The sequence below is a fragment of the Piliocolobus tephrosceles genome, chromosome 1 (assembly GCF_002776525.5).
Source record: "Piliocolobus tephrosceles isolate RC106 chromosome 1, ASM277652v3, whole genome shotgun sequence".
NCBI lineage: Eukaryota > Metazoa > Chordata > Mammalia > Primates > Cercopithecidae > Piliocolobus > Piliocolobus tephrosceles.
In genome coordinates, this window is record NC_045434.1 from 181,749,539 (window position 1) to 181,762,354 (window position 12,816).

The following is a 12,816-nucleotide window of genomic DNA, read 5'->3' on the forward strand; positions in this document are numbered from 1 at the left end:
TTTTTTTTTTGAGACAGAGTTCCCCCGTCACTCAGGTGCGACCTTGGCTCACTGCAACCCTCTGCCTCCAGGGTTCAAGTCATTCTTGTACCTTAGCCTCCCGAGTAGCTGGGACTATAGGCGTGTGCCACCACACCTGGCTAATTTTTGTGTTTTTAGTAGAGATGGGGTTTCACCATATTGGCCAGGTTGATCTCGAACTCCTGGCCTCAAGTGATCCGCCCACCTTGGCCTCCCAAAACACCGGTACAGGCGTGAGCCACCGCACCCAGCCCCCATTTACATTTTAATTCATGCCCTCAGCAGGGAGACTACTGGTTTTACATGCCTCCAGCAAATATTAATTATTCTGTCCTCTCTGTCAATGAGTGGAATTCAAAACACTGGAGCCCAAGAGTAGAACTGACCAGTCCTAAGCAAGGTTAAGTAGACAAGTTGAGGTAGGCATGACCCTAGGAAAGACTTTACACAGTATCCTCCTGGGCTTCAGAACCCAGGACTCCAGGAGTCCATTTGGAAGTTTATATAGGCAGATGCCAGGCCCTAGAACAGAGTTTCTCAACCTCAGAAACCTGCTGACATTTTGGGTCTGACAGTTCTCTGGTGCGGAGGCTGTCCTGTGCGTTGAAGGCATGTAGCAGCATCCCTGATCTATTTTCATGAGACGTCAGTAGCAACCTCCTCGTTGAGAAAATAAAAAATGTCCCCAGACATGGTCCAATGTTCCCTGGGGGGCAAAATCGCACCAAGTTTAAAACCATTGCTCTAGAAGTAGAGAGCGCAGGGGAAGCAGGTTAACTTGGGCTTCAGGGCCGGCCACTCTACTTCCTTCTGTCCGAAAGGGACATTATAAAGTCTTTCTCTTCATACCAGGCACTTGGGCAAGTCTTTTCTCCTCTCTGAGCTTCAGTTTTTCCATCTGTAAAATGGACTTGACGTTTGTAAGTCGTTTCTTCTTCTCTTACCATCTGACGTTCCTGGAACTGGTTCAGGGTAGGGCAGGGGGCGCCGCGGTGCCTGTGAGGTCCTGGGAGGTGCCCCAAAGGAAAGGAAGGATGAGAAAGAACAGATAGGGGTGGTGGTGGAGAGGGAAGGCCGGGCAGGAGGCAGGAGCATCCTAGGGACACGGAGAGGCCGGAGGCTTCCCCAGACCCCGCTTCTTGGAGGCCTCATTAATGTAGATCTGTCTCAACCCGGCAAGCCAAACTCCCCGGATTCCCCTAGGCCCCGCCCACCACCGAGGCCCGGCCCCCATTGGCCCCGCCCATCAACGCGGCCCCGCCCCCAGCATGCCCCGCCTCCCCTTCGCCTCCCGCCAGCCCGAGCTTGGGCTTTGCACCCGGCGGCGACTGAAAACGGTGGCTGCTGCGGAGCCGGCAGCGCAGGCGGGCGGAGCGGAGCTGCCCCCGTGGTGGCGGGCGATGCCCCCGTGAGCCTCCCTCGCCGCCCCTCCCCGCCCCGCGTGCCTACCCACTCGGAGTCCGCGCCCGCCTGGGGCCGGGCCGCGCCTACTGCCGGGTCCGCGGGGCGGGGTCCCGGGGCAGCACCTGCCCCGCCTTGCGGAGCCGCCTCGGCCTGCGGAGCCCCCCTCCCTATCTGGACCCCGGCCCCACCTCCGGGTAAGTCAGCAGGCCTTGCTCGCCTGGGAGTGGACGTGGGGAGGGGGTTGCAGAGGTCTGGAGGACCACGGGGGGAGGGGGGCTCTGGCCATGAAGCGCAACGTAGGGATGTGAGTGTGCCGGGGCGGGGGTGGGGGGATGAACACAGGGTGTGAGAGGGCTCTGGGGAGGGGGCTAAGGGATGAGAGAGGAACGTGGGGTGTTTGGGGAAGCCTGGAAAATGGGGAAGGGGGGCTAGAGTCTTGAGTTCTTTGCTGATGCTCAGCGCTCCTGGGGCCCTGGTCTTCAACAGCATTGCCTGGCATGGCATTTTTGGAAAGTGCTTAAAATCCCTCCTGGAAAGGGAGCTGGAAGGCAGCCTGCCTTTCTCCCTTCTGCCTGTGCCCTGGTTGAGAAGCAGCCACTTTTTCCTCCCAACGTGACACCGTTGTGGTGCCCAGAGGACCCCCTCCGCCCCATAAGAGAAAAGGAGTGCTGCTGACTCCAGCCCTGGGGTGGGAAGAGGGGTCTTTGGGAAGCTGGGAAAGCAGTTGGTCAGCAGCATGGTGCAGAGCCCAGGGTTCAGGGAGGCTTGGCAAAACCCTTGATGGCCAACTTGGGCATGCTCTCATTCATAGGGAGGAGCTCTTCCCTGACTGGCCACCTGGGTATTTGGACCCCATGTCCGCATTACCTCTGGACAACTCAGCCCTGAGGAGTGGGTTTCTTCAGTGTCCTGGTCCTGAAGGCTCAGGAAGGATCCTGGAATGGGGTGGGCAGGGGCATAACAAGGCTGGAGAACAGGGGGCATTGGCTGGCACTGCCACCTAGGGCCTGTTTGAATGTGGCCCTTCAGGGCTTGGATGCCTGGGTGAATATCAGTGTCCAACCCTAGCCCCAGGGGTGTTATCAGGATGTAGGGAAGAAGGCTGCTGCCCCTTTGGTCCTGTCCTCTATCCATGATGACTTCTTAAGTCTGGGTTCCTTGGGTTTGGGGCCTGAAGTCATGGGAGGAGGATTGGTCCTGGTCAACAAGGGGTTAATCAGCCATCTCCCCGCCGCGCCCCCCCCCGCCCCCGCCCCCAATAGTTGCTGCTAGTCACCAATTAGTCTGTAATCAGGCAGCTGCCAACTCTCCCTGGGGGCATGTGGGTAGCCTAATGGAGCATTCTTGGTTGGGGGGCGGGGTGGGTGGGTTGGCAGGGGTGTGCTGGGGAGGTGGCCCATGCAACCTGTGCTTACACCAAGCACTATGCCCTTTGGTGTTTGTTTAGGGCCCACAGACCCCTTCCCTGCCTTCTGTTCCCAATTGCCTTGCTTAGGGACTTCCAGCCCTGGGGTTCTACACTTAGCCGACCCTTTGCAGGGTGTGAAGCCCAGAGTTGGTTAAACTTGGCTTCAAACCCAAGCTCTGCCACTTTCTGGCTGTGTGATATTGAGGAAATCACTTCCCCTCTCTGAGACTCTCAGTAAAACAAACCCAGCTGCTATGTGGGTAGCAGGAAGGAGTGAGTGAAATGGTGGATTTGAGCTGCGCAGCACAGTGCCTGGCACTCAGGAGGGCTCAGCAGCTAACTGCTGAACTCATTAACAACCCCTGTGCCAAGTACTTGCTGGGGTGGGCGTGCAGGCGCCAGGTGCTGAGGACCCAGCAGGGACCACAGTCCCTTCTCCCAGGGCATGTGGTCTGTGTTACTGTCTTAACTATTCTCTCTCCCTCCCTCGTTGCTCAACGACGCTTCTGGTCTCTGGACTTTAATTGGATTTTACTGCACAGAACCCAGGCCCAAAGCTGCTACTCTCTGGGCTGCCCAACTTCCTGCCCAGGTGCTGAGCTCTGTGGGGTCTGTCAGGGGTCTGGGTGATGTCTGCAGCTGTAGTAGCAGCTGGCCCTTTAAGGAGGGAAGAAAACAATTATCTGGCCTGGGCATTGCATCAGCTGGAGCCTAGAGGGTCCCTGGGGAGGGGGGAGCAGCCTGGTGGTTGATTTCATTAGTGCCATGTGAGAACTCTCACCTGACTCTGCCCCACTCCCCAGCCACAAACTTCTCCCCCAGGCAACAGCTGCCTCAGTGCCTCCTCCCGCTCCAGGGGCACAACCTTGGAGAGCTCTCTGTGTGTACCCCCCCAGTCAATGTCATGGGCCCCAGCAGAGGAGGGAAGTGTCTCTCACATTGGCCTTTTGCTGACTGTGGCACTGTCTCTCCTGTTAGCAATCTGCTGACTTGGGGTGCAGGGTGCGTCTCCTGTACTGGCATTTTGCTGACGAAGGGGGTGTTTCTCCCACACTGGCATTTTGTTGACCCAGGGGAGGAGTGACTTCTACACTGTCCTCTCACTGACAGTGGGGCTGTCTCCTACACTGGTATATCGCTGACCTCACAGAAGAGCTTTACCAGCTGGGGTGTGTGTGAACTGAAGGCGGAGGTTAGAAACAAGCGCTCTCTGGTTGGAGGTGAGCTTGCTAGGAATGGTGAGTCACAGGGGTTGTGTGGTTTGGGGCAGAGAAGAGACTAGGCACTTGGGCATCAGACTGACAGGATTCAAATCTAATGCCTTCTGCTTCCAACCTGTTACCACTTCAGGCAGGTGGTCTCAACTACCAAGTCTCAGTCTCCTCTGGAAAATAGGAATAATTTATACCCATACTGCTCCACCCCATCTGGAATGTGGTTAGGGAATTAAATGTAGTAACCAGATGTATAGTACCTAGTCCAGGGCTGGCAGGGGGAGGGTGCATACTGTATGATGGTTCTCTTCCCTTTGCAACTTTGGGCTCTTCATAGCTTGAGCTCAAGAAGCCTGGACAAGAAAAGGAGGGTCCAAGAGGAGTGAAGAAAAAAGGAGAAAGAATGCCTGGCCCTCTTGCCTCTGTGGCAGAAGGATGCATTCAGTCCACCAGGTACCTCTGATGTATCAGGCTCTATGAGCCAGGCGGCCCTCACGGAGCTGACATTCTAGTGGGGACATGACCCAGAGCAGGTAATTACACATGGCACGTGTGTAGAAAGGAGGGACTCAGGGGAGCTCTGGAACCTATCACTGAAGTTGCTCTCCTGCCCTCTATAATCTGGAAAAGGTTCCTGGAGGTGGCGACATCTTATCTGAGTCATGAATGGTGCCAAGGAGTTGTAGAGGAAAAGAAGAAGGGATGAGGAAGGGAAACTGTGTGTCTGAGGCCCTGGTGAGGGTGAGAACAGGCTTGGTGTGGTGGAGGGGGGCAGTGTGGGCAGGCCCAGGACAGCCCGGTCTGACTTCCTAGTCTAGCAGGATACTGAAGACTTGGGAATTTATCCTGAAGCCAATGACAACCCCTAAAGGGTTTTAAGCAGAAAAGGCAAAAGCAGATTTCCCTAGAATGTTAGGGTCTGTGGCCCTCAGGCAGAGCCTTCTTGGGAGTGACTTTTTGCCCTCTCCTACCCTTTTCCCTGTGCAGCAGCCTCGGTCCCAGGGAATAGGTTGTTTATGTGGCTGGCCCCAGGAGGGAGGGCGGCCAGTCCCAGTCCCTCCAGCTCCCTCTCTGTGGTCTAAGCTTCACCGCGGCCTTGCTGACGAAGCTCAGCCCTTGGGGCCAGGTTCTCCCAACCTCCCTGGGGAGCCAGAGGGCAAGAGGCAGGGTTTTGCACCAGGCTGCTCTGTGCTCACATCCCTGCTCTGCAGTTCCTGAGCTGGGTAATCTCTGGCAAGGCATACCCATCTCTGAACTTCTGTGTCCTCAACTATAAAATGGAGTTGATGTTATCTCTAGGAAAAGGATAAAGTGAAATTCCACGTGGAAATCATAAACCCTATCTCAATGTCAGTTGACATTTTTACTCTGTTGTGTGGGGGCTGACATCAGCTCTGGGCCAGGCCCAGGGCTGGCTGGGGGTGGGAGCAGGGCTGGTTTCAAGAGTCTGTGGTCACGCAGGGCCCAGTGCCTAGAAGGACCCCACACTTAATGTTCTGCTGACACCATCTTAAAATTCTTAGTGACTTTGAACAAGGGGTCCTGCATTTTCATTTAGCACTGGGTTCTGCATATTATGTAGCTCCACAAATCAGGTAGGGGTAGGAAGAGGCAGGGAGAGACATGGACCTGCAAACAGTTCCCAAAGGTGAGGTGGAGGGCATGACTCACTGTCCCAAGGTGGGTGGGATGTTAATAAGAATAACACTTACTTAGTGCTTACTGTGTGCTAGTTCTCTGCCCATCACTTTACATCCTCATCTTTAAACAGTCCTATGAAGTAGGTACTATTATCTGTGGTATAGATAAGGAAACTGAGGTGATCTGATCAAAGTCGCACAGCTATCAAGTGGCAGAGCTGGGATTCAAAACCAGGTTGTCCAACTGTACAGCAATGCGTACACCAGGGAAGTCACCTAGGAGGAGCGACCACCTGCCCTGGGTTTGGAGGATAACTTAGAGTTTGCCCAAGGGGAAGAAGTGCACTGGGGAAGGGAGGGCTCTCTCAGCTGGAAAGTGTCCAGGCTAAGGGCATGATGCTTGGCCAGGAGAGGGGGAGCCAAAGCCTGGTGCCTTCTGGGGTTGACAGAAGGTAACCTTTGCATTTCATGGTCCTGATTTTCCAAGCTCAGAGCCCCTTGTCACTCTGCCCCTAGGTCCTGATGCTACCATGGCTCCTCAAGTTGCCCCAACCCCTCTTCCCACTGTTTTGCCCCCTCCCTCCCTACCTCCCGGGTAATCTCGTTTACTCCCTTGACTTTAATGATCTCTTCTGGGTTCAAGATCTGCAGGTCTGGCTGGGTGCGGTGGCTCATACCTCCTCAAAGTGCTGGTAATCCCAGCATTTTGAGAGGCTGAGATGGGCGGATCACTTGAGCCCAGGAGTTCAAGACCAGCCTGGGCAACGTGGAGAAATCCTCTCTCTACAAAAAAATACAAAAATTAGCTGGGCATGGTGGCACGTGCCTGTAGTCCCAGCTACTTGGGGGGCTGAGGTGGGAGGATCACTTGAGCCTGGGAGGTTGAAGCTATAGTGAGCCATGTTCATGTCACTGCACTCCAGCAGCTTGGGTGACAAAGTGAGACCCTGTCTCAAAAAAAATAAAAAATAAAAAAAAGAAGCCCCAACAATCTGCAGGTGTGATTGCTTCCTGGCCCACACTTAGATGTCTCATAATCAGCTTCAGCTCAGATCCAGACCCAGCTCCCGACTCTCACACCTGCATCTGCTCTGCCTTTAGGGTCCCCGGTTCATCTGTGGCATCACCATCCACCCACCTGGTCAAGCCGGAAAGCTGGAAGTTCTCCTGGATACGCCCCTCTTCCCGTCCCACATCCCCATAACCAGTCCTCAGCAAGCCCTGTTAGTCCTGAATCTCTGCCTTGAGTCCGTGGACCCTCTTGCTGCCCACCGCCCCCTCCAGGCCACCATTGGCTCTCACCTGGGCCACTGTGACAGCTTCCTACCTGGTCTCCTGACATTTGTTCTTGCCCCGCTTTCTTTCATCGTCTTCTTAGGATAAACGTTGGATTGTGTCATTTCCCTGCTTAGGACCCTTCCAAGCCTTCTTGGAATGACAGCCAGACGCACTGACGCAGTCTCCGAGGCCCTGTGGGATCTGGTCCTTGCCTACCTTTTTGTGTCTTCTTCCACCACTCTCCCTCAGCTGCAGGACTTCCACACGTGTTGTCCCCAATCCTGGAATGCACGCCCCCTCTCAGGGCCCTGCTAACTCCTACTTATCCTTCAGATAGATACCAGCTCAAACGTCATTTCCGCAGGGAAGCCTAAAAACCAGACAGTAAACAGCACCCTGCTCCAGAGGACCTTGTACTTCTTCATAACGTTCGGCACCCTCGAATCGCTTTTCCGTCATGTCTCTTTCATGCTAGACTGTGAACTCTATGGGCTCAGGAATCCTGTTTTGTCTCACCCTGGCACATAGTAGGTACACAGTGAGCTGGTGGGTGAATAAAGGGACTAGATGAGGAGTGCTACAGCCTCCTAACTGGTCCCTGCCTCCAGGCCTGCGTTTTCTAGCCCTTTCTCCATGCAGCCCCAGAACAATCTTTCTGAAACACAGAACTGACCCTGTCACCCCCTGCTACTTAAAATACTTCAATAGCTCCCCGTCACTGACAGGAAGAGGCCTCGGCTTCTTATGGTATTCAAAGCCCTTTATGATGTGCGCCCAACTGCCTGTCTTCCCTGCTTCCTGGCCACACTTTGAACTCCAGTCCCTCTAACACGCCAGGCTGTTTTGGGTCTCTGTGCATCTGCACTTGCTGTTCCCTTTGCTTGTAATGCCTCCCCACCCCTACTTTGTCTCCATGGAGAACGTCCTTAATTCTTCAAAATCGGCTCAGCTGCTACCTTCACTGTGAAGCCTGCGAGCACTTCCGCTCCTCCCAGGGCAGAGTTAGCCCACCTTCCCTTGGCCACATCTCTGTGAAGTCTACATCTCTTACTCGCTGTCTCCCACTGCACTGGGCTCCTCCATCGTAGGCACAGTGATTATTTTTTCAGGATTGTTCATCTGCATACCTCCGGCTCCTAGCTTCTCTCTTGTCTTAATTAGGTCTTTGCTTATATACAGAAACCCACTCAAACCAGCTTCAGTAATAAAGAAGGGCTTATTACAAGGATAGAAGGGATTCTCGGGAACTAAGGGGAAGGGAAAATGTTAGCTTGAGGAAGGCGGGACCTGGAAGGCCACGGGAACTTGAAGCAGCCATTCTCTGCACCCTGCTGGCCATCTTTGCCTTTCTGTCTCCACAGGCTGGATATCTCTGCCTTTTCAGGCACCAAGCCACCTATAGTTCCAAGGACACGCACATACTGTGTCCTTCGGTTTCAGCCACATGGAGAGAGAGAACTTGGGGCTTGGCAGATCCAATTGCAAACTCCCAGGAGAGGATCTTATTGGCTCAGAGTGGGGCAGGTGCCCACTCTGGTCCAATCATCTGTAGCCTGCTGGGAAGGATCAAAGAGACATGCAAACATGGCTCTCAGTGTCCCCCTTAGAGAACGGGGATCTTTATTAGCTTCCAAAGACATCTCCTGGAATTCTTAGAGTGCCAAGGTGGGTGCAAGCAGTTGGGCCTGAGCCCCAAACTTCCATCTGGACAGCAGCTGGAGAAAAAAGGCCTGGAATTGTCACTTAAAGGGGAGTCTTTTCCTAGGCAGCAGTGCTCAGGACAGGCCCTGAAGAACCTGTCAAATGTCATTCAGAGGCCTGAGGAGAGAGAGGAAGAGGAAAGCCTGAATTTTCTCACCTTGCTTTGGAGTGAGGAGAGAGGGAAGAGGAAGGCAGGAACAGTCAGAAGAGTTTTTCCCCACCAAAATGTTCATCCTCTAAGATGTAACTCGTTCTTTTCCTCAGTGAAAAGCCAAACCATGTCTACCCCGCCTTCCTCCCGTCACTCATTCTTGACCTGTATTGATTCCGTTCTTTGTACTTCCCTGGTAATAAACTTTTTTTTTTTTTAAGTACTTACTCTGTGCCAGACATTGTGTTCACACATTTCATTTAATCTTCACTCTCTATAAGATGGGTACTATTATTATTCCCATTTTATTTTATTTTTTAAAACATATAATTTTATTTTATTTTAGAGACAAGGTCTCATTTTGTTGCCCAGGCTGGAGTGCAGTGGCTTGAACACGGCTCACTGCGGTCTCAACTTCCTAGGCTCAAATGATCCTCCCAAGAAGTGCACTACAGGTGCACACCACCATGTCTGACTAATTGTTTTTTCTTTTTTTTTCGAGACAGTGTCACATTTTGTCACCCAGGCTGGAGTGCAATGGCATGATCACGGCTCACTGCAGCCTTGAACTCCTGGGCTCAGGTAATCCTCCCACCTCAGCCTCTCTGGTAGCTATGACCACAGGCTCATGCCATCATGCCCAGCTCAGTTTTGTTTTTTCTGTAGAGACAGGGTTTCACCCTGTTGCCCAGATTGGTCTCCAACTCCTGGGCTCAGGCAGTCCTCCCATGTTGGCCTCTGAAAGTGCTGGGATTACAGGTGTGAGCCACCACACCCGGCCTGTCATCTCATTTTACAGATAAAGAAACTGCAGTTAAGGCATTTACAGGCTGGATTGTAAATCTCTTCACCTCTCTTAATCTCAGTGATTTGCTGACTTGCCCGCTTGCTGTTTGGAATTGTGAGGGTCTCATGGGCAGATAGCAGGTTACCATCCTCCCTCTTTCCTCACTGCCCAGGAAGGGCTGCCAGCTGTGGGATAGACGGACGCAGGTAGAGTAGAAAAGGTGTCTGGGTGGGTGTCAAGTCTCTGACTTGTGGATCTCCCCTGCGTAGCTAAGCTCTGTGACTATGGACACGTCTTTTATCCTTTCTGAGCCCTACTTTTCTCATTCAGAAACGGGGATGATAATTCCTGCTCTGAGGCTCATATTAGATGGTGGCTGTTATGACAATTTGTGGAAAGGACCAAGGAATTTCTAAAGGGTTGTTATGACCAGAATGGGCTGCAGCAATAGGGCATGAGCCGGCCCTTGTGCCTGAACTCCTGCAAGACGTGGACAAGCCTAGAGCTTCCCAGTATGTGGAGCGGGACTGGGGATGACTTTCAGTGCCATTGCATAACATTGGCTCACATAGTGAGAAAGCTGGTTCCCTTTTTTTTTTTTGAGATGGAGTTTCACTCTTGTTGCCCAGGCTGGAGTGGAATGGTGCAATCTCAGCTTACTGCAAGCTCTGCCTCCTGGATTCAAGAGATTCTCCTGCCTCAGCCTTCCGAGTAGCTGGGATTGCAAGTATGCACCACCACGCCCAGCTAATTTTGTATATTTAATGGAGACGGGGTTTCTCTGTGTTGGTCAGGCTGGTCTCGAACTCCTGACCTCAGTTGATCTGCCTGCCTCAGCCTCCCAAAGTGCTGGGATTACAGGTGTGAGCCACCACGCCCAGCCTCTAATGTGTCTTTAACAAGTTTGCCAACACTGGTTGCCCTCCCTTTTTAACAGAGAGCTCTCAGGCTCGGCTCAGAACATTGCCCTGGTAACTCCATGTAGCTCAACATAATAACATAACTTTGTTTTTACAGAGGTTTTTTTTTTTTTTTTTTTTTTTTTGAGACTGAGTCTCGCACTGTCACCCAGGATGGAGTGCAGTGGCGCGATCTTGGCTCACTGCAAGCTCTGCACCCCCCGCTGGGTGGTTCACGCCATTCTCCTGCCTCAGCCTCCAGAGTAGCTGGGACTACAGTCGCCCGCCACCACACCCAGCTAATTTTTTGTAGTTTTAGTGGAGACAGGGTTACACTGTGTTAGCCAGGATGGTCTCAATCTCCTGACCTCGTGATCCGCCCGCCTTGGCCTCCCAAAGTGCTGGGATTACAGCCGTGTGCCACCATGCCTGGCCTACTGTGTTTGTTTTATTATCATTTTCTATTTATTAAAAGTGATATTGGCATTCCACTTATATTAATAAGATGGTTTCTGTTGAAAATAGTTGCACTAAAGTTAAAAGTGTCCGTTTATTTATTTTTATCTGTTTGTTTATTTATCAAGACTGGATCTCACTCTGTCGCCCAGGCTGGAGTGTAGAAGCCTGATCTTGGCTTGCCACAGCCTTGACCTCCTGGACTCAAGTGAACCTCCCACCTCAGCCTCCCGCATAGCTGGGACTACAGGTGTGAGCCACTGCCCCTGGCCAAAGTGTCAATTTAAAGAAAATAAGTAACAAACAGGACGGGAGTCTGTAGATTTGTTTTTTGTTTGTTTGTTTGTTTGTTTGTTTGTTTTTTGAGACAGAGTCTCACTCTGTTGCCCAGGCTGGAGTGCAGTGGCATGATTTCAGCTCATTGCAACCTCTGCCTCCTGGGTTCAAGCAATTCTCCTGTCTCAGCCTCCCAAGTAGCTGGGATTACAGGTACATGCCACCATGCCTGGCTAATTTTTGTATTTTTAGTTTGACTATCCAGATGAGGTTTGACCATATTGGCCAGGCTGGTCTTGAACTCCTGACCTCAAGTGATCTGCCTGCCTCAGCCTCCCAAAATGTTGGGATTACAGGCGTGAGCCACCGCGCCCGGCCTAGGAGTCTGTAGATTTGACATAAATCATTGAGGTGGCACACAGTTTTGTACACTTAATGCAAAATTGGGAAGTGGTATGGGGATGTCAGAAATGTGCACTATTGGCCTAGATAATTTTGAAGGTCCCTTCCACCTGCCCAACAAATCTAGGGGTCTCCCCCTGCTGCACTGGCCTGCTCTCCTCTGCTCACCTTGAACCCTGGCTTGGGCTTCTTTAGGAGGATCCTGTCACGATTTCCCTGCAGACAGGAGAATTTGTGTCATTGTTTTCACAACCTGCTTGGGAGGGGGGGCTCATGGAGTTGAGGTGTCTGGATGTGGTAGGATGCCCCCTCATCTCTGAAGCCAGGACTTGAGACCTCCTGGAGGGAGTAGGGACTGCATACCCTACAATTCTCCTGCTTCCCATGTATAACACAGGCCTCAGGGAGGCCTAGGGAGCAGTGAAGCTTTGGGAGCCACAGGTAAGGGCAAGGCTGCCCTTGGGGCTTCATGTCCCAGAGCTTGGGGCTCAGGGACAGTGGAACAGAAGGCTTTGGAGTCTCATAGGTCCCGCTTCCCCTACTCCCTGCTTTGCCTACCACTTTGTGCTGACTGCCTGTCCCTGGGAACTCGCAGCAGACCCCAGGGGGCCTTGGAGAACACAGTGAATTTATCCGCAGGGCCCACGAGCAGGGCCAAAGTAGGGAAGGCAGATGGGAAGGAGGGAGGGAAGTCCTGTCTGCCCCCTCCCTAGTCCCATGTTCACAGTGGGAAGGGTGGCCTGGGCCCCAGGAGGGTGGAGGGCCTGGGTAGAGTGTGGGGTGTGTGCTTGTGTGTCCATGGTGAATGTTTGAGGATCTCTGTGAAGGCATAATGTGTGTGTGTATGTATGAGAGAGTTTAAGTGTGTGTGTGTGTGTGTGTGTCCCTGGCAAATGTAGCTCTTTAGCTCACAGATATGTCTGAGGGTCTCTGAGGGCATCTTGTGTGTGCACTGTGTGTGTGTGTCTGTGGTGAATGTATCTTCATGTGATCTGTCTGCAGTTCTCTGCCAGGGAGTTTTTGTGCAGTGTGCGAGTTTGTGTGTGTGTGGCAGGGTGTGTCTTGGGTCTGTGTGATGTGTGTGAGTCTGTGATAGCTGCATCTCCATGCCATGTGAGTCTGTGGTGCACAAGATGTGTTTTTGTGTGCATGTGTGTGCTGTGTCGGAGTGCGTGTCTA

The 12,816-nt window shown here is 52.7% G+C and overlaps 1 protein-coding gene across 2 annotated transcripts in view; it reads left to right on the top strand.

Annotated features, from left to right (window-relative positions):
- Nucleotides 1–1,306: 1,306 nt before the first annotated feature.
- The window catches only part of RIMS3 (regulating synaptic membrane exocytosis 3), a 46,264-nt gene continuing 34,754 nt past the window's right edge, over nucleotides 1,307–12,816 (top strand). For both annotated transcript variants that reach the window (XM_023221587.2, XM_023221586.2), the window contains exon 1: nucleotides 1,307–1,619. The gene's annotated coding sequence lies outside the window, so the exon portion shown is untranslated. The remainder of the gene's footprint in view (nucleotides 1,620–12,816) is intronic.